This window comes from Monodelphis domestica, chromosome 2 (genome assembly GCF_027887165.1).
Source record: "Monodelphis domestica isolate mMonDom1 chromosome 2, mMonDom1.pri, whole genome shotgun sequence".
Taxonomy (NCBI): domain Eukaryota; kingdom Metazoa; phylum Chordata; class Mammalia; order Didelphimorphia; family Didelphidae; genus Monodelphis; species Monodelphis domestica.
In genome coordinates this window covers 108,055,858-108,075,428 of record NC_077228.1, presented here as the reverse complement: position 1 = coordinate 108,075,428, position 19,571 = coordinate 108,055,858, and the positions used below count along the sequence as shown (strand labels likewise).

The 19,571-nt window shown below is 37.3% G+C and overlaps 1 protein-coding gene across 2 annotated transcripts in view; it reads left to right on the top strand.

Moving 5' to 3' along the window:
• The window catches only part of LOC100017171 (renin-like), an 81,753-nt gene that overhangs the window by 4,992 nt on the left and 57,190 nt on the right, over positions 1–19,571 (top strand). The window lies entirely within an intron of this gene.

The following is a 19,571-nucleotide window of genomic DNA, read 5'->3' as shown; positions in this document are numbered from 1 at the left end:
TTTCTTCGAGTTTGACCACTTAAAGGGATGACCCGCCAGCCGTGGTGTGCTGACCGGGTGTTTGTAGGGCAGGCAATGTTTGGGACACCTTTTCTAGTCCCCTCCCTTGATTAGGGTGAGCAGTGCTGTCCTAGAGAGGGCTGCTCAGTCTCCCAGGATGCTGCCGAACGTCTCTGATGCCCGAGTACAGGTCCAAGCGACCACTAGTCCGTGGGCCACCTACATGCAGGATTGTGACTACAATTGCCTGTGGTCACCTCCACCTCTTGTGTCGCCACTCCCCCATTGCCGCAGGTCTTGAAGAGGATGGACAGGGTTAGGAGAGATGAGTGTGCACAAAGATACTTGTGCGTGAAAGAGATTTATGTGGAAAAGTTGATGCACAGAGACCATCCCACTCTCTCGGCGTTGGAAGCCTGGGTCCAGTGGCATGAAAACTCATTACACCTGGAGATTTCCTCAGCTGCATTGGATGGCTGTGTTGTCTTTTGTGCTCCAACATACCCTAAGCATTCCACAGTGCTTTGCTGCGTCGCCATCTCAGCCGTTGAACCTTCTTTTTGGTTTCTTCCGCCTTTTCTGCTGAAACAGTCTTCACATGCTGGGTGAGCAAAGCCCTAGTTCACCAGGGGTCGACGACCCGATGGCTACCCTCACAAGGTTTAGCTGGCCTGTCGAAGCCGGTGCCCGGGGTGTGGCCGCTGTCACATGCTAGCAGCTACTAGGAGCCACAAGTGAGAGCTGGGTGTCAGATGGGGGTCAGAGGCTGGAGAGCTTCCCTAGGAGGTCACGACAAGCTCTCCTTGCCAGAAATACTATCCCTCCCTGAACCCCATATACCCCACCATGTAAACTAAATACATTATATTCCTGGCTTCATAATTCTCTCCTAACCATGTCTGCATATTTGGGTTTAGTCCCTGATTTTATAGCTTCTTTCATTTCCTGTAAATCTGTTGCATGTTGAGTGGATTTCAATGTACTGTGATGACAACAAGTAGGATTTTGCTTACTATATTTTACTTGTGCGCTTTTGTTGTTCTTAACTTCATACTTCTTGTTTTGGAAAACCATCTTTGATCAATTGTTCTGTTTTATGGCAGAAAAAACATTGCCCAGTTTCTCTCTGCACATTTCTTGGCTTATAAACAGGTTTTGAATATGTTTTAACAGTATTCAAATACTTAATTTCCTCAATTTCCTTGCCTCTTAATTTTTTTTGATTCTTTCAATTTTTGCTGTAAATCTGCCACCTGTTTACTTTGATCTATGTGACTTTCAAATATATATATATATATATATATATATATATATATATTGCGGCATCTCTTTATTCAACTAAACTCACTGTATCATATTTAGGAAAATAGTGTTTGAAAAAAAAATTTTAGTGTGGTGTGCATCCTTTTAAAAATTGTCTCCTTAAGTGAGATGCTGACTGTTCCATGTTTGTTTCTATACCCGTTATAGCTTCAGCCATCTCAGACAGGTGATTACTAAAGGAAGATGGATGTTCTCCTTTATTTTGCACCAATCTATCAAATTTTCCCCAAACATCCAAACAACAAAAGATAAGAAAACTTAAAATTCATATTCTTAACATAAATCTAAGGACTTATAAATTATGCATACACCCACTAATGAAGATGATCATATATAAATCTTACTTCCAGACATGAAGAATAACTAATGAATTCTGACAAGCACTCATGAATAATTCATACCTTTAAGATGGCGGCCTAGAAGGAACAGAAGTTCAGACCTTTGAATACCCTTCCTAACCGATCACAAACTGAATGCTCCTAGGGCAAAAACAAACTTAACAACAAGACAGAGCCAAGGAACCCTCCTGCTGAACTTAATCCCAAAAGTATGCCCCCCTGAAAAGCCAGAATCTGAGAACACTCGGGTTTAAGGGGAAGACAGAAGGAAGGTCCCAGGACCCATCCCCCCTCCCACCCAGAGCACTGAGACTCCAGCAGCAGTGGGAACTTCTGGGCAGGCAAAGGTGCTGGTCTGGAGGGTGTACCTTGTGAGCAGGGCTGTGTCAAGTTCAGAGCATCCAACCCAGATGGCAGGGAAGGAGCCAGAGAGGGAGTATAGACCTGGGAGAATGGCCAGAACTATGGAGATCCTCCATATTTGCTACAGCCTTCCATGAAGTTTTGGACTCAGAGCACACCCAGCCCAACTAAGCTGAACTTACTCCCATCAAAAGTCTCCAGAACTCAGGGAAGCCCAGGCTCCACACCAATCTTCATTGACTGCTGGAATTTAATCCAATCAAAAGCCTCCAGAGGACAGGGAAGCTCAAACCCCAACAAACCTCCACCAGAGACTACACCGAGAGGTCTCCTGTTAAAGTTCCAAGAGGGGAGACTGACAGAAGCCCCCAAAATCAAAAAAATGAGAGGGGCAAGAGCACAGACAAATACGGGGAGTAAAGAAGGGGTGAATCTGAGCAAACAACAGAAAAAGAAGAAAGAAACTACAATAGACAGCTTCTATTCAGCAAATGGAAAAGAGGGAGAAAGATCATCAAAAGATAAATCAGAAATCCCAGGGAATTGGATACAGGCTGTGGAAGAACTCAAAACACAATTAAGAGAGGCTATAGACAATTGGAAAAGAACTTAAAAATTAAGATAAGTCATCTAGAAACAGAGGCACTTGAACTAAAATGAGAAAATAGTGTCTTGAAAGCCAAAATCAACCAGCTGGGAAATGAGGCAAAGGAGATGAAAGACGAGTTAAGAGGATGAAAGATGACCTTCAAAGAAAATCAGACCAGAAGGAAAAGGATGACCAAAAGGCCAGGGATGAAATCCAGTCTTTAAGAACTAGAATACAACAACTGGAATTAAGTGACTTCACAAGGCAGAAGGACACAATAAAACAAAATGAAAAGAATGAAAAAATTGAGGAAAATATGATGCATCTCATTCACCAAGCAGATGATTTAGAAAATCATTCGAGAAGAGACAATTTAAGAATCATTGGTCTACCAGAAGACCATGACAAAAGAAAAATCCTGGACATAATACTACAGGAAATTATTCAGGAAAACTGCCCTGATATCCTAGAACAAGAGGGGAAAGTAGAGATTGAAAGAATTCACAGATCACCTCCTGTACTTAATCCCCAACTGACAACACCCAGGAAAGTTATAGCCAAATTCAAAAACTATCAGACCAAAGAAAAGATATTACAAGCAGCCAGGAAGAAGCCATTCAGATACCACGGAAACACAGTGAGGATAATGCAGGATCTGGCTGCATCCACACTGAAGGACTGAAAGGCATGGAATATGATATTCCAGAAAGCAAGGGAACTAGGTCTACAACCAAGAATCAAATACCCATAAAAACTGACTATATTCTTATAGGGGAAAGCATGGTCATTCAACACAATAGAAGAATTCCAAGCATTCGTAAAGAAAAGACCAGATCTGAACAGAAAATTTGATGTCACAGCACAGAACTCAAGAGAATCATCAAAAGGTAATTGAAAAGGAGGGGAAAAGAAAAACAAAACAAAACAACAACAAAATTTTTTTTAAAAGACTCAATAAGTTAAAATGATATGTATCCCTATAAGAAAAGATGCCATTGGTAATTCTTAAAAACTGTTGCTATCACCTGGGCAGCTAGAAGAATTACACTTAGAGGGAACAGTGACAAACTGTATAGGATGAAAGGACAAGACATAAATAGGTATATAGATATATGCATGCATAAATACATATACATGTGTGTGTGTATATATACAGAACCAGAGCTAAAAAAAGAGGTTAATTCTAAAAGAAATGGGAAAAGAAACAAATGAGGGAAATTAATATGCCACAAAGAAGCTCATGGCAGGAGGGGGGAGAACATTGATACACTGGAAGGGTAAAGAGGTTGGAGATAGGAAGTACTCAACTCTTACGTGCTTTGAAACTGACCCAAAGAGGGAAGAATAATCCAATCCATTGGGGCAGAGAATAGATTTGTGCCCTATAGGGGAATAGAAGGGTAAAAAATAGGACTGGTGGGGAGGGAGTAAGTACAAGGGAGGGAGAGGGTGGGGGGCAATTTTAAAAAGACTACAGGGAAAAATAAGGGGGGGTAAGAAGGGAGGGAGGTCGAAAGGGATGTAAAATAAGGGTGGGAACTAGGGAGACTGATTACAAAAAAAATTGGTGTAGAAGGAAATAGTGAAAGAAGAAAAGGCAGGACCAGGAGTAGAAATCAAAATGCTGGGAAATACACAGCTAGTAATCATAACTCTGAATGTGAATGGAATGAACTCACCCATAAAACACAAGTGAATAGCAGAGTGGATTAGAATCCAAAACCCTACCATGTGCTGTCTGCAAGAAACACACTTGAGGAAGGTAGATACACATAGGGTGAAAGTAAGAGGATGGAGTCAAATCTATTGGGCATCAACTAATAAAAAGAAGGCAGGAGCCACAATCGTGATATCTGACAAAGCCAAAGTAAAAATAAATCTAGTTAAAAGAGACAGGGAAGATAATTAAATCCTGATAAAAGGCAGTATAGACAATGAGGAAATATCTGTATTCAATATGTATGCACCAAATGGCATAGCATCCACATTTCTAAAGGAGAAACTAAAGGAGCTCAAGGATGAAATAGATAGAAAAACTATACTAGTGGGAGATCTTAACCTTCCTCCATCAAAACTAAATAAATCAAACCAAAAAATAAATAAGAAAAAGGTGAGAGAAGTGAATGAAATCTTAGAAAAATTAGAGTTAGTAGACATGTGGAGAAAAATAAATAGGGACAAAAAGGAATACACCTTCTTTTCAGCAGCACATGGTGCATTCACAAAAATTGACTATGTATTAGGGCACAAAAACATTGCAAACAAGTGCAAAAGTGCAGAAATAATAAATGCAACCTTCTCAGACCACTATGCAATGAAAATAATAATTAGTAAGGGTACATGGATAGATAAATAAAAAATTAATTGGAAATTAAACAATATGATTTTCCAAAACTGGCTAAAGAACAAATTGTAGAAACAATTAATAACTTCATTGAAGAAAATGACAATGGTGAGACATCCTTTAAAACCTATGGGATGCAGCCAAAGCAGCACTCAGGGGGAAATTTATATCCTTGATTTCATATATAAACAAATTAAGAAGGGCAGAGGTCAATGAATTGGACATGCAAATTAAAAAACTAGAAAGTGAACAAATTAAAAATCCTCAGATGAAGACTAAATTAGAGATCCTAAATATCAAAGGACAAATTAATAAAATTGAAAGTTAAAGAAGTATTGATTTAATAAATAAGACTAGAAGATGGTACTTTGAAAAAACAAATAAAGTAGACAAAGTACTAGTCAGTCTAATTAAAAAAAGGAAAGGAAAAAACCAAATTGTCAATATCCAAGATGAAAAGAAAGACCTCACCTCTAATGAAGAGGAAATTTAGGCAATCATTAAAAACTATTATGTCCAATTACATGGCAACAAATATGGCAATCTAGGTGATATGGATGAATACTTAACAAAAATATAAATTGCCTAGGCTAAAAGAGGAAGAAATAAATTACTTAAACAACCGCATATCAGAAAAAGAAATTGAACAAGCCATGAAAGAACTCCCTAAGAAAAAAATCCCCAGGTCCAGATGGATTCACAAATGAATTCTATCAAACATTCAAAGAACAAGTAATCCCAATATTATACAAAGTATTTGACAGAATAAGCCAAGAAGGGGTTCTACCAAATTCTTTTTACGACACAAACATGGTACTGATGCCAAAGCTAGGCAGGTTAAAAACAGAGAAAGGAAATTATAGGCCAATCTCCCTAATGAATATAGATGCAAAAATCTTAAATAGGATACTAGCAAAAAGTCTCCAGCAAGTCATCACAAGGGTTATCCACTATGATCAGGTAGGATTCATACCAGGAGTGTAAGGATGTATAATTAACCATATTAACAAGCAAACTGACAAAAATCACATGATTATCTCAATAGATGCAGAAAAAGCCTTTGATAAAATACAACACCCATTCCTATTGAAAACACTAGAAAGTATAGGAATAGAAGGGCCTTTCCTAAAAATAACAAACAGTATATATCTAAAACCATTAGCAAACATCATCTGGAATGGGGATAAACTCAAAGGCTTCCCAATAAGATCAGGAGTAAAACAAGGATGCCCATTATCACCTTTATTATTTAATAATGTACTAGAAACACTAGAAGTAGCAATTAGAGAAGAAAAAGAAATTGAAGGTATTAACATTGGCAATGAGGAGACCAAGATGTCACTCTTTGTGGATGATATGATGATTTACTTAAAGAATCCTAGAGAATCAACCAAAAAGCTAGTCGAAACAATCAACCACTTTGGCAAAGTTGCAGGATACAAAATAAACCCGCATAAGTCATCAGCATTGCTACATATCTCCAACCCAGTTCAGCAGCAAGAATTAGAAAGAGAAATTCCATTTAAAGTCACTGAGACAATGTAAAATACTTAGGAATCTATCTGCCGAGACAAACATAGGAACTATATGAACACAACTACAAAACACTCTCCGCACAATTAAAACTAGATCTAAACAATTGGAAAAAACATTGATTGCTCATGGGTAGGACGAGCTAACATAATAAAAATGACTATCCTACCCAAACTTATCTATCTATTTAGTGCCATACCCATTGAACGACCAAAAAACTTTTTTACTGAATTAGAGAAAATCATAACAAAGTTCATTTGTAAGAACAAAAGATCAAGGATATCCAGGGAAATAATAATAAAAAAATACAAAGGAAAGTGGCCGTGCAGTCCCAGATCTCAAACTATATTATAAAGGAGTGGTCATCAAAACAATTTGGTACTGGCTAAGAGACAGAAAGGAGGATCAGTGGAATTGACTTGGGGTAAATGACCTCAGCAAGACAGTCTATGACAAACCCAAAGACCCCAGGTTTTGGGACAAAAATCCACTAAAAACTGCTGGGAAATTTCGAAGACAGTGTGGGAGAGATTAGGTTTGGATCAACACCTCACACCCTACACCAGGATAAACTCAGAATGGGTGAATGACTTGAATATAAAGAAGGAAACTATAAGTAAATTAGGTGAACACAGAATAGTATACATGTCAGACCTTTGGGAAGGGAAGGATTTTAAAACCAAGCAAAACTTAGAAAGAGTCACAACATGTAAAATAAATAATCTTGACTACATCAAATTAAAAAGGTTTTGTACAAACAAAACCAATGTAACTAAAGTTAGAAGGGAAGCAACAAATTGGAAACAATCTTCATAACAAAAACCTCTGACAAAGGTCTAATTACTCAAATTTATAAAGAGCTAAACTAGTTGTACAAAAAATCAAGCCATCTCCAATTGAAAAATGGGCAAGGGACATGAATAGGCAGTTTTCAGTTAAAGAAATCAAAACTATGAATAAGCACATGAAAAAGTGCTCTAAATCTCTCAATAATCAGAGAGATGCAAATCAAAACAAGCCTGAGGTATCACCACACACGTAGCAGATTGGCCAACAAGACAGGAAAGGAAAGTAATGAATGGTGGAGGGGATGTGGCAAAGTGAGGTCACTAATTCATTGCTGATGGAGTTGTGAATTGATCCAACCATTCTGGAGGGAAATTTGGAACTATGCCCAAAGGGCGCTAAGGAAAAAGACTTGTACAAGAATATTCATTGCTGCGCCTTTTGTTGTGGCAAAAAATTGGAAAATGAGGCGATGTTCTTCAATTGGGGAATGGCTTAACAAATTGTGGTATATGTTGGTGATGGAATACTATTGTGCTAAAAGGAATAATAAAGTGGAGGAATTCCATGGAGACTTGAACAACCTCCAGGAAGTGATGCAGAGTGGAAAGAGCAGAACCAGGAAAACATTGTACACAGAGACTGACACACTGTGGTGTGTCGATTGTACCATTAGGTACAATTGAAGCTAATGGACTTCTCCATTAATGGCAATACAATGTCCCTGAACAATCTTCAGGGATCTAGGAGAATAAACACTAACCTCAAACAGAGGACAAACTATGGGAGTAAAAACACCGAGGAAAGGCAATTGCTTGACTACAGGGGTTGGGGGGACATGAATGAGGAGAGACTCTGAATGAACATCCTAATGCAAATACCAACAACAAGGAAATGGGTTCAGAGCAAGGACACATGTGATACCCAGTGGAATCGTGCATCGGCTAGGGGTGGGCTGGCGGGAGGGGGGAAAGGGAAAGAAAATGATCTCTGTTTCCAATGAATAATGTATGAAAATGACCAAATAAAATAATGTTTAAAAATTAATAAAAAGAATTCATACCTTACTTGTATGCACAATGAAAAATTTCAATCTTACATACATGCACATGTAAAAATCTTACATGCATTCATGTTCCTGATTGTTCCAGTATGTTCCTGAATATTAAAGAACACAGGACTACAATCAAGAATGATAACAGACAAAATGAGGCAAGCAGCACAGATGAAAAAAGAGATCAAGACACATAGTTTCTACAATCAACATCAAAAGACATGGAAGGACTTTGAAATTTTAGACTTGTGATCATGAGGTTATTAAAGAATTTGACATACATGCTAACATCACATAAATACATACATATGATACACATAAATACAATATGGAAGAAATCTCATGGATTGTGTAAGCATATGACATGCATAGTTGCAAAACACAAAATTCACACCGATATATACATTTCTGTGGAAAATTCAAACAAAGAAATTTCTTATCTGCATGTGTTTGCACAGAAATCAAGAACAATGTATTATATTTGTACATATGTAAATCTGTATAGATATCACCTATGTACATATGGGAATATTAAACATTACTGAGTACTAATGTACTAACAAACTATATTAGAATAATTTATTAGTTTTCTAATAACTAAACTATAGGGACAGTTTAGAAAAATGTGTTCAAAGCCTTAGGGAAGTAGGGACAGATGTAAAAACTACTTAAATATAAAAGTTAGATTGCATTATTATGATTTTAGGTTAGCAATTGTTAGTAATAGAACATTTTACTTAGTTGAATTTATAGACATTAGGAGAGATTTGTTATGTTCAAAAAATCTATGTTCATGTAAAATCCCTAATACCTAAACCATTTTCCTATACCCAAACTTAGCATAGAATTAGGTATACAGAATAGCTAAGAGAGATTAGGATTTATTGTTTTGGGAGGGTAAAGGAATATTTAATATGATACAGGGTTAAAAATTAGATAGTTAGAAAAATATATCTACAAGGTAAGTACCATTAATATAAGATGTTGGTTGCATCTTATTTCCAAAGACAAAAAGGGTGGATTGTGGAAGAGAGAAAATGGGAAAGCATGCAACAAGAGTTTGGAGCAGCTGAGACTGATGACCTGTCATTCAAGTGAGAGTGTTCTATTTGGAATGTTACTGGGAAAGGCATTTGGAAGCCAGACCAACTGAAGGTGGAACTTTGGTGGCTTGAAAGAGGAAAGACAGAGTTTTTTTCTCTCTTGATTTTGGAGACTGAAGCAAAAAGGACAAAAGTCCAGATATCTCTCTCTCTCGGACTTGCTCTGTTGTTATAGTGACTGAACTTCCAGACCTATCAGCCATTTCTCCCAATTGAACTATATTGCACCATCCTCCAATCTGTGACTCATCCTAGTGATAGGGAAACTCCCAAATCCTCTTTTCTTGCATTTCCTTATTCTTCCCTGTCTTCCTCAATAAACCCTTTTATTTAACATAGAGAAGAAAAAAAGTATTTCATTTGAAACCTCATAAACTCACCCACAGATGATTTAGAAGAGAGAAAAAGAAGAAGGAAGGAGGGAGGGGAGGAAAAGAGGGAGAAGAGAAGACAGAAGAAAGAAGATAACTGCCTGATCTGTTAGTTATCAATTACCAATCAAAATAGTCTCTTATTACACATTTTAGATGGGAGAAGGAGAAAAAAACATATACAAATATATGTATATATTTGTATGTATATAATACAAAGACACATGAAGATATATACAAAGTAGTTACAAGGTGACCTTAGAGGTCATGGCATTAATAGCTGGAGTCCCAATAGTAAAGTGGAACTTGAAGAAGATCAGGCATTCTTAGAGGCAGAGGTGACTTGGGAAGAATTCTGGTTATGGGGAGGACAACCTGAGCACAAATCAAGGAGCTAAATCAACATGTGTGAGGACTGGTGAGTGGGTAGCTAGACCATCAAGTGTGGAAGAAGGAATGCTGTAGAAGGAACCCGGAAAGACAGGAAGGGGCCAGGCTATGTGAGCTTGAGGACCAGAACGTCCTTCCCATCTCTGCCCACAGTTGTCTGGGAAATGTCTTTTCAAATCCTTTCTTTGGAACCAAGATTGTTCTTAGTAGTTTGGCAAAACTTACCCCCCTCACAGTTTTGTGGTTACTTTATTTATATTGTTGCAGTCATGGTCTATCATTTTAATTGATTTCATTTTGTATCACTTCATGTAAATTTCTCTGTGCTTTTGTGTATTCATCCTGGTTGGCAGATAAAAAATTGTTTGCCTAATAGAACTCCAGGATGCTAATAAACCCAATAACAGGGTATGTGGCAAGGAAATCACTTTTAAAGGACTGATATATATTAATTTAAGGTCGCCAAGGAATTCAGCCATGTAATTCCTAAATGAAAATTCAAGTAAGCAGTCAATATTTTATGGAGTTTAATTACAACAGGAGGAAGAAAGGAATTAGAGAGAGAGAGAGAGAAAAGGGAGAGAAGGGAATAGGGCTTAAATACCCCTTCTGTTTAGGCTGGGCCAAAAGGCCCAAGCCCTTAGATATCTGGGGCAAAGAAAAGAGATCAGTCCCTATTACTCACGTGACCAAAATGGAGAAACAGTCTCAGAGGCCCCCACCTTCAGCTTCCTTCAGCGCAAGCTTCTCAGAGCACACCGCAACCACTCCGACCCCCCCAGTCTTCTGACCCCCCTATCCTTAAGGAAACCATCCAAGTTCCCTCCCCTCAGTCCTCACATCTACCAATCACCTGTCCATCAATTTCCCTGTGCCAATGGAGGCTCTAGCTTAACCCAGGACCGCCCAGAGGTCTCTGGCTTTGCACATGTCTGTTGAGGGTCATATTTTCAAATGATTAAATCTTTGATCCTTTGCTACAGCCCTTTCTAAATCCTGTTAACCTGAGTAGGGTAGAGATTGGAATAATTAAATTTTGATCTAGGCTGCAGCCCTTACTCAATCCTGTTAGGACTGAATAGGGTGGAGATTGATTCCAAGTATCTCCATTGTATCAATTCTAAAATCAATCATGACTCAAAGAAATTCCTGTTCTATGCTTAAGCATAGGTCAAAGTCCTTTCCATTGTTCAGCAAAAGGTTTCTGTCCTAAAGTAATCTTAAGAAGGTAAGAGAAGGAACCTCCCATGCCAATGGGGTTCACATTCCAATAGTCAAGACCCACTATCAATAGGAAATTTTTCAAGTATGAAATATCCCAATGGCGAAATTTCCAACATTTATAAGTCTAAGAAATTTTGAGGTTCACAATCCCCCCTGATGATCATTGGAAGACTAGTCTCCCCATTGATCATTTAACATAACCATCTTGTAGTTCTAAATTCACTTCTAACTAAAGATATACACAATATTCAATTTTCTAAGAGAAATTAGAATAGTGAGAGAGGAAATAGAAAAGAAAAGAAAGCAAAACCAATGTTTTGCTAGGCGCATTGACAGAAAGCCAAATTAGGGGCAGTCCCTTTTGTCATAAATGTGTACAGTTACAATAAATGTTCAATCAAAAGTTCAGTCCAATCAATCACATCCAAAGTTCATTCTTGATCTTCTTGATGAAGTGTAGGTTTTCGGCATCTTTCTGCAACAGTTCATTCTCTGGATATAAAAGTTTCAAGCTTCTTTCTTGAAGATCTTTTCTCAAACAGAATCAAAATCTTTGATTTTTTTTTTATAAAAGTAAAATCTTAAACAAAATTCTTGGATTTTTATAAAAATACAATCTCAAACAAAAAAAATTCAAAAATGAAAAAATTCTTAGATTTTAAATTAAAATACAATCCCCCCTGAAGTAAGTATTTTTAAAAAAATATCAAGTTTAGCTCAGACTGCAATGTTCAGTTATGGGGGTGTATGTGTCAATTATCAAAAGAATAGAAAAATAATCAAAAACATAAGAAAAATTCAAAATAGACCTTGTATAGGTCCAGTTTAAAGTAATTTCTATCCCACAAGTATGTAGGACAGAATGCAGTAATATTTCACTTAGCCATTTGTAGCCAAGACTACAGGAAGTTGCCATAATATAAGAAGGCAATAAATGGCAGGTTCCCATAGTTTAAAGCTTTTAGGCATATATTGATATTATAGCAAGAGTATATATATTAACTTGTATTACTGCAGGGAAAAATAATATTAATATTAATTATGTGTACCTTCAGTACAAAAATGAGCACATTCCAATAGTCAAGACCCACTATCAATAGGAAATTTTTCAAGTATGAAATTTCCCAATGGTGAAATTTCCAACATTTATAAGTCTAAGAAATTTTGAGGTTCACAGGCATGGGCCCTTTTTGGCCTCTTGCTATAATGGAACCATTAGGGTCAAGTTCCTCACTTCCCTATTTCCTTGCTATTCACTCTTACCAGACTTCTGTCTTTTGTTCCTGTCTTTTTGGTCTATAATTTTCTTTCTCTGTGTTTGCTCTTTCTGGTTTTGATATCAGCATCTTATTTATAACATAAAAGGAGTTTATCAGGACTCCCTTCTTTACCAATTTTTTTCTAAATAGTTTATTAAACATTACAATTAGTTAATCTTTAAATATTGGCAGAATTCTCTTGTAAATGAATCTGGTTCTGACAGCCTGTTCAATTTCTCTTTCTAAAATAGGTGTCTTTAGATATTCTTTTTCCTCCTCTGTTAGCCTAGGCAGTTTATATTTTTGTAAGTAATCTTCCATTGTTTCACTAAAATTAAGTTTATTGGCATGTAATTCAGCATAGTAAGTCCTAAAATTGTTTTTATGTCATTTCCATTCTTGGCAAATTCACCTATTTCATTTTGGATGCTAGTGATTTGGTTTTCTTCTCTTTTTCTCAATCTTATTAAACAATGGTTTATCTGGAAGAAAACAGGTATAGAGCCATATCTTAAACTATTTACCCAGATAAAGTAAAAATGGATACATGACCTGGGCCTAATGGGAATTAGAAGAACATGGAACATATTAGCTTTCAGATTGATGGATAGGAAAAAGTTATGTATAAATAAGAGATAGAGATGTTGTAATATATAAAATAGATAACTTTGCACAGACCTCTGTAATGTGAGGAGCACTGTTGCTCAGGAGGGACAGGTAGGGAATATGCAGAAGGGATGGGCAATATTTCTTGCTGTTCATGATGCATGCTTCCATGGTTGGGTAATAAGAATCATAAGGTACTGGAATTGATATAAAAATGTACAGGGTCCTTTTGCAATAAACCTGGTAATGACTTGATCCAAGTATTTGACAATTGGAGTTGTTAAGTCTGAGTATACATCACTGTGACAGATTGTGGGCTTTTCAGAGGGTCTTAACCATGGTGTAACTTAGTATTTGAAAAAAGAAAAAAATTAAATTAAAAGGTTTTTATATAGATAAAACTAACATAACCAAGATAAGAAGGAACATAAAAAATTGGAGAGGCAATTTTGTAGATGATTTCTTGTATCAAAGTCTAAAATATAACAAGGATTTTGTCAAATTTATAAGAATACAAATCATTCATCAATTAATAAATGTCCAAAAAACACGAAAAGAGAGATTTTGGATGAAGAAATAAAAGCTATGTCTAGCCATATGAAAAAAATGATATTAATCATTACAATTTAGAGAAATGCAAATTAAATCATCTTGGTTTTTTAAAACTATTACCTTCTTTACCTTCTGTCTAAGAATGAACACAAAGTCTCAATTCCAAGGCAGAAGAATCGTAAGGACTAAGCAATGGGGGTTAAGTGACTTGCCCAGGGTCATGTCACTAGTAAGTGCCTGGGGTTAAATTTCAGCCCAGGTCCTCCTCACTCCAGGTCTGGTGCTCTATCCACTGTGCTAGCTTGCTGTCCCCACACCCACTTTTCAATACAACTTTGAGATAGCACCTGACATCTATCAGACTGGTTAAAATGATAAAAAGGCAAAATGCCAAATGTTGGAGCAGATATGGGAAAAGGAGACATTAATACACTGTTGATGGAAGTGTGAACTGATTCTACCATTTTGGAGAATTGTCTCGAATGTGCCCAAAGAATTATAATACTGCATATACCCCATGATCCAGAAATACTACTGTTCAGTCTTTTTCCCATGATGAAAAGGAAAAGAGGAAAAGGAAAAGAATGTACATGTTCTATAATATTTCTGGCAAAGAAGTGGAAACTGAGGGGGATGCCCCATCATGAAGGAATGGCTAAACATATTTTGGCATATGATTATGATGGAATACTCCTGCACAGTAAGAAATAATGAGTTGCTTAATTAAAGAAATAGAGAAAGACCTAAATGAAATTATGAAGAGTGAAATGAACTGAAGCAAGAGAACAATTTATACAACTATAAAAATACTGTTTGGAGAGCAAAAGTAAATGTCCACCTTCAGAAAAAGAATTGATAAATAGAAATGTGCATGATGTAGTTGTTTTTGTTTGTTTATTTATTTTTTAATCCTTACCTTCTGTCTTAGAATCAGTATTATGGATTGGTTCCAAGTCAGAAAAGTGGTAAGGGCTAGACAATGAGGATTAAGTGACTTGTTCAGGGTCAGGCAATGAGGAACTGTCTGAGCCTCAGATACTCTATGAATTAATTAAAAGAAGAAAAGGTTTTTACAAAGAATGACTACATTGCAGAGAAGCTTTGGTAGAAGGAGACACTTACTGAGAGCTCCCTGCATGAATGTTATGAAATGTGTTAGCTATCTCTCCAAGCTTCCCATCTTTGAGTTACCTATAAATGTAATAAGCATACCTTCTACATTTTCATCCAAGTTGATTAAAAAAAAAGGTTGAGAGTGAGGCTCAGAGAGAGATAGAAAGTCCTGGGTTCAAAACTGACCTCAGACGCTTTCTAACTGTGTGACCCTGGACAAATTACTTAACCCCTATTCCCTATCCCTTTTTGCTCTTCTGCTTTAGAACCAAAAGACAGTATTGATCCTGAGACAGAAGGTAAGGGTTAAAAAAAAGTAACTAGATTTGGGACACTCTACTAGATGCCTCTTTCCAAGTTAACCCAGCTACAATCTACTTAACTATATTGTTGAGTAGCCCAATACGCCTCCATCATGTCTTGTCTACGAGGATAACACAAGGGACTTTGTCAAATGCTTTGCAGGTCTTGAGAAATCATACTTCTAGCATTCCCCTCATTTGTCAAAACAAGAAAATGAGGTTATTCTGACATGACCTGTTCTTGAGGAATCCATGCTGACTCAGTCACTGTTCATTACAATGGCACATAGTATAGCCAACGATAGTGGCTCTCAAAGTTTTTGGTCTCAGGATCCCCTTACACTCTTAAAAACTACTGGGGATCCCCACCCCAACACAAGCCATTCATTTTGGTTCTAGCTATTGATTTTTATGCTAAATAGAAATAAAAACATCTTAGTATAATGACAAAGAGTTTTGACCCTGTAAGTATGAAGGTCCCAAAGAGTGGAGATGGTTTTGAAATCTGAAAAGCCATGAATAGGCTGGGAGAAGAATGAACACAAGTCTGGGTCCTTCTGCAAAATGGTGTCTCCAGAAGGAACTAACCAGTGGTAGAAGTGGGGTACACCTTACAGTGGGATGTTTCATGTTGAGACAGCCATAAGGATGGGTGAATGTTCCTGGGGGAGGAGGTCTCAGGCTTTGAGGAAGTTTTCAGAGTATGACAGAATGTTTATGCTGCTGGTGGAGTTGTCAACTGTTCCAACCATTCTGGAGAGCAATTTTTTAATTATGCCTAAAGAGCTACAAAACGGTGCATACCTTTGATCCAGAAATCCTACTACTACATTTATATCCCAAAGAGATTGTTTTAAAGTAAAGGAGACAGATAGGTGGTTGGCTCAGTGGACTGAGAACCACATCTGGAGCTGAAGGATTCTGGGTTCAAATTTGGGCTCACATACCTAATACCTGTATGAACCTAGGGAAGTCACTTACCTCCCACCCTAAAATCTTAAAACAAAAAACCTTAGACAAAGGTCTAAGTTTTTAAATTCATAAGCAGCTAAGTGAATTGTACAAAAAAAAATTAAGCGATTTCTGTCATGGGCAAGGTCCAGCCTTACTTGCGACTCCAGGGGTTCCCACAGGTGGTGAACAATCAGTCAAAAAATAACAAATGAAAGACAGTTGTATTTTTACAGCCATGGTATACTTTGCATCTGATAGCTGCTCTGCCATCCCTAGGCTTGATGTTTATTTTTATACCCATTTTCTTGGCACACAGATACATTACCTAACACACATGTCTAAATGGAGATAATTGGAAAAAATGATACATTAACTTTAAACAAATAACTTGATTAACATTCTATATTCTTGTATTGTGATTACAGATTCTTGACAGCATAAAGGTTCCACACAAGATAAATGATTTTGTCACAGGTAGCTTAATTTTCTCATTACCTTGTGAGAAGTTTTGAGCTTACAAATAATCAAGGAAATTTGCTTATTACTTTTAATAAAATGGAATAATTAATCAGAAGTTCTTAAAAGAGAATTCAACAATCATATCTTTGAGGTTGAGGGGTACTGGGAACACAATTCAGATTTAATATGAGACTGATCATTTTTCAGGGTTTACTAGGGAGTTTCTGAGTTACTGGTTTGTGAAGTTGAGTCACTGAGGCATATTGAAGCTTAGTGTACCTGTAGTATACTTGTACATATTGTATGGTGTGAACCTTAAAATTTCACAGACTTATGAATGTTAAAAATTTTACTCCACATTGAGGAATCCTCAAATTCTCTACTGGGAAACATTCCCCATTTTGATGTGAGAACTCGCCAGGATCAGAAATGGGAGGACCTCTATTCCACCCATACTTAAGAATGCTTTGGGGCAGAAAACTCCTTGCTAAACAAAGAAAGTACTTGGATCCATGCTTATGGTGGGGCAAGGAGTTCTTTGAGCCAGGCCTGTTTTTAGAATTGATACAATGGGATGCTAGGTACCTAAAAGGGTCGGGCAAGTTTTCTCTTAATGAGATTAGTTGACTCAGCTGTGTTTTCTCTCATTCAGACTTACTGAGGGGATTGGTCGACACAACAGCATTTTTTCTGATTCAGACTTACTGAGGAGATTGGTCGACTTAGCAGGAATTTAGATGGGCAGTTCTTTGGAAAGCTTCTACAGTAATTGGTAGATGTAGGGACTTAGGGGAGGTGACATGGGAGAAAAACCCCTATATAAGAAAAAGCAGAATCTCTTGAGGATATTCCTTTTGGAGGATCTCTGATGAGGACCGCTTGGGAAGAATCTCTTGAGAGAGGCTCTGGAGAAGGGAAACTCTTGGAGGACAATCTCTAAGGAGGTCTCCCTGGAGCTCCTCTGAGGGGACTCTGTCCCTCTGGCGGCTCTGGAGAGAGGCCCTTTGGAACAGTCTTTGGCTGGAAGGCTCTCTGGTGAAGTCAGCTGAAATGGAACTGGCCTGGTGTTACTAGAATCCTTGTTTAGTCAGACCTTGTGGTGAGTGTTAAAAAACTGACTGATTTCTCTCTGAAGACTCAGGTCTAGGCCATATTGGCTTGAGGCCCTTCATACTTATTCCTTTCTTACTCTCTCTCTCTCTTTCTTTGATTACTCATTGTATTGTTAATTAAAATCTATATAAAACCCAATTGACTTGGGTATTTGAATAATTGGGAATATTTCCCTGGCGACCACCTTATATTTGATTTAAAACCCAAGACACTGTAGTGAAACATATTTCTGCAGTCAAATTTACTCACCCTCTCTTATATCTATCACAATTTATATCTTCCACCATTTTAACTTACTGCAGTTTAAGACATCAACCATTTTAATTCTAACAATGGGCCTTTATGATTGATTTCTGTACTGGCTTCATGAGAATAAGTTTCTATGAGTGGGAAAGTTTTGTGCTTGGTTTGTAACTGTGGTTTTACTGGGGATTATGAACTGTGATATAGAAATCACTTTAAAAGACTGATATATATTAATTTAAGGTCGCCATGGAATTCAGCTATGTAATTCCTAAATGAAAACTCAAGTCAGCTGTCAACCTTTTTTATGGTGTTTTAATTACAAACAGGAGGAAGAAACATATTAGAGGGGGAGAAAGAGAGGGAAAAGGGAGAGAAGGAAATAGGGCTTAAATACCTACTCTGCTTAAGCTGAGCCAAAGGCCCAAGGCCCTGGATAGCCGAGGCAAAGAAAAGAGATCAGTCCCTATCACTCACATGACCAAAATGGAGAAACAGTCTGTGGGCTACTCCACTCCAAGCACCAGGCTCCAACCACCTTTCTCCCTCTACACAGGAAGTCCTGAGCACTCCTGAGCTGTCCTCTACCTCACTTCCTGTCTCTCACATGGGCCAATGGTGGCTCTAGCTTGACCCAGGACCTCCCAGAGGTCTGTCCTTTTTGCACATGTCTGTTGAAGGCCATATTCTCAAATAATTAAATCTTGAGTTTTGCTGCAGCCCTTCCTAATATTGTTACCCTGAGTAGGGTGGAGATTGTAGTTTCCAAGACCTGATTCTGTTATTCCAAGTATCTCTATTGTTATTGAGCAGGAAATAACTAAATCCCATCTCCTAAATAATGGTCTGAATAGGGTTGAGTAGTTTTGAAATTCACAATCCTCCCCCTGAGGCCCAAGGAAGACTAGTCTCTCCAATGGGTCTTGTAAACATATCAGCTATGAAATTACAATAGTTAGAGATAAGGGAAATATAGGAGAGATAGAGAGAGACAGCAAAACCAATGTTTTGCTGGGCACATTGACAAAAGCTAATTAGGGGGAAGTCCCCTTTGGCAAAAGTGTGTACATTCAAAATAAATTCAATCAACCTTCAATTCAAGCAACCATACCCCAAGGTTCATTCTTAATCTTGATGTAATGTAGGTTTTCAGGCATCTTTCTGCAACAGTTCATTCTCTGAATTTAGGAGTTAGCAAGCTTCTTCTCGAAGATATTTCTCAAACAAACAAAAAAAATACTTTTCAAAATCTTGGATTTTCATTAAAATACAATCCCCCCTGAAGTGGATGTTAAAAAATCCAATTCAGCTCAGGATGCATTGTTGAGTTATTGGGGTGTATGAGTCAGTTATTCAAAAGATTCAAAAACAATAAAAACAAAAAAACAAAACAAAAATATATAAAGGGGGAAATATGCAAGAAAGATAAACTTTTGTGAGAAAGGGAAGAAAAAAAATTCAAAATCAGAATCAAAATACCAAAATCTATGTATAAAATGTTGAGTAAATAAGAATAACTTCATAATGGGCCCTTGTAAAGGTCCAATTTAAA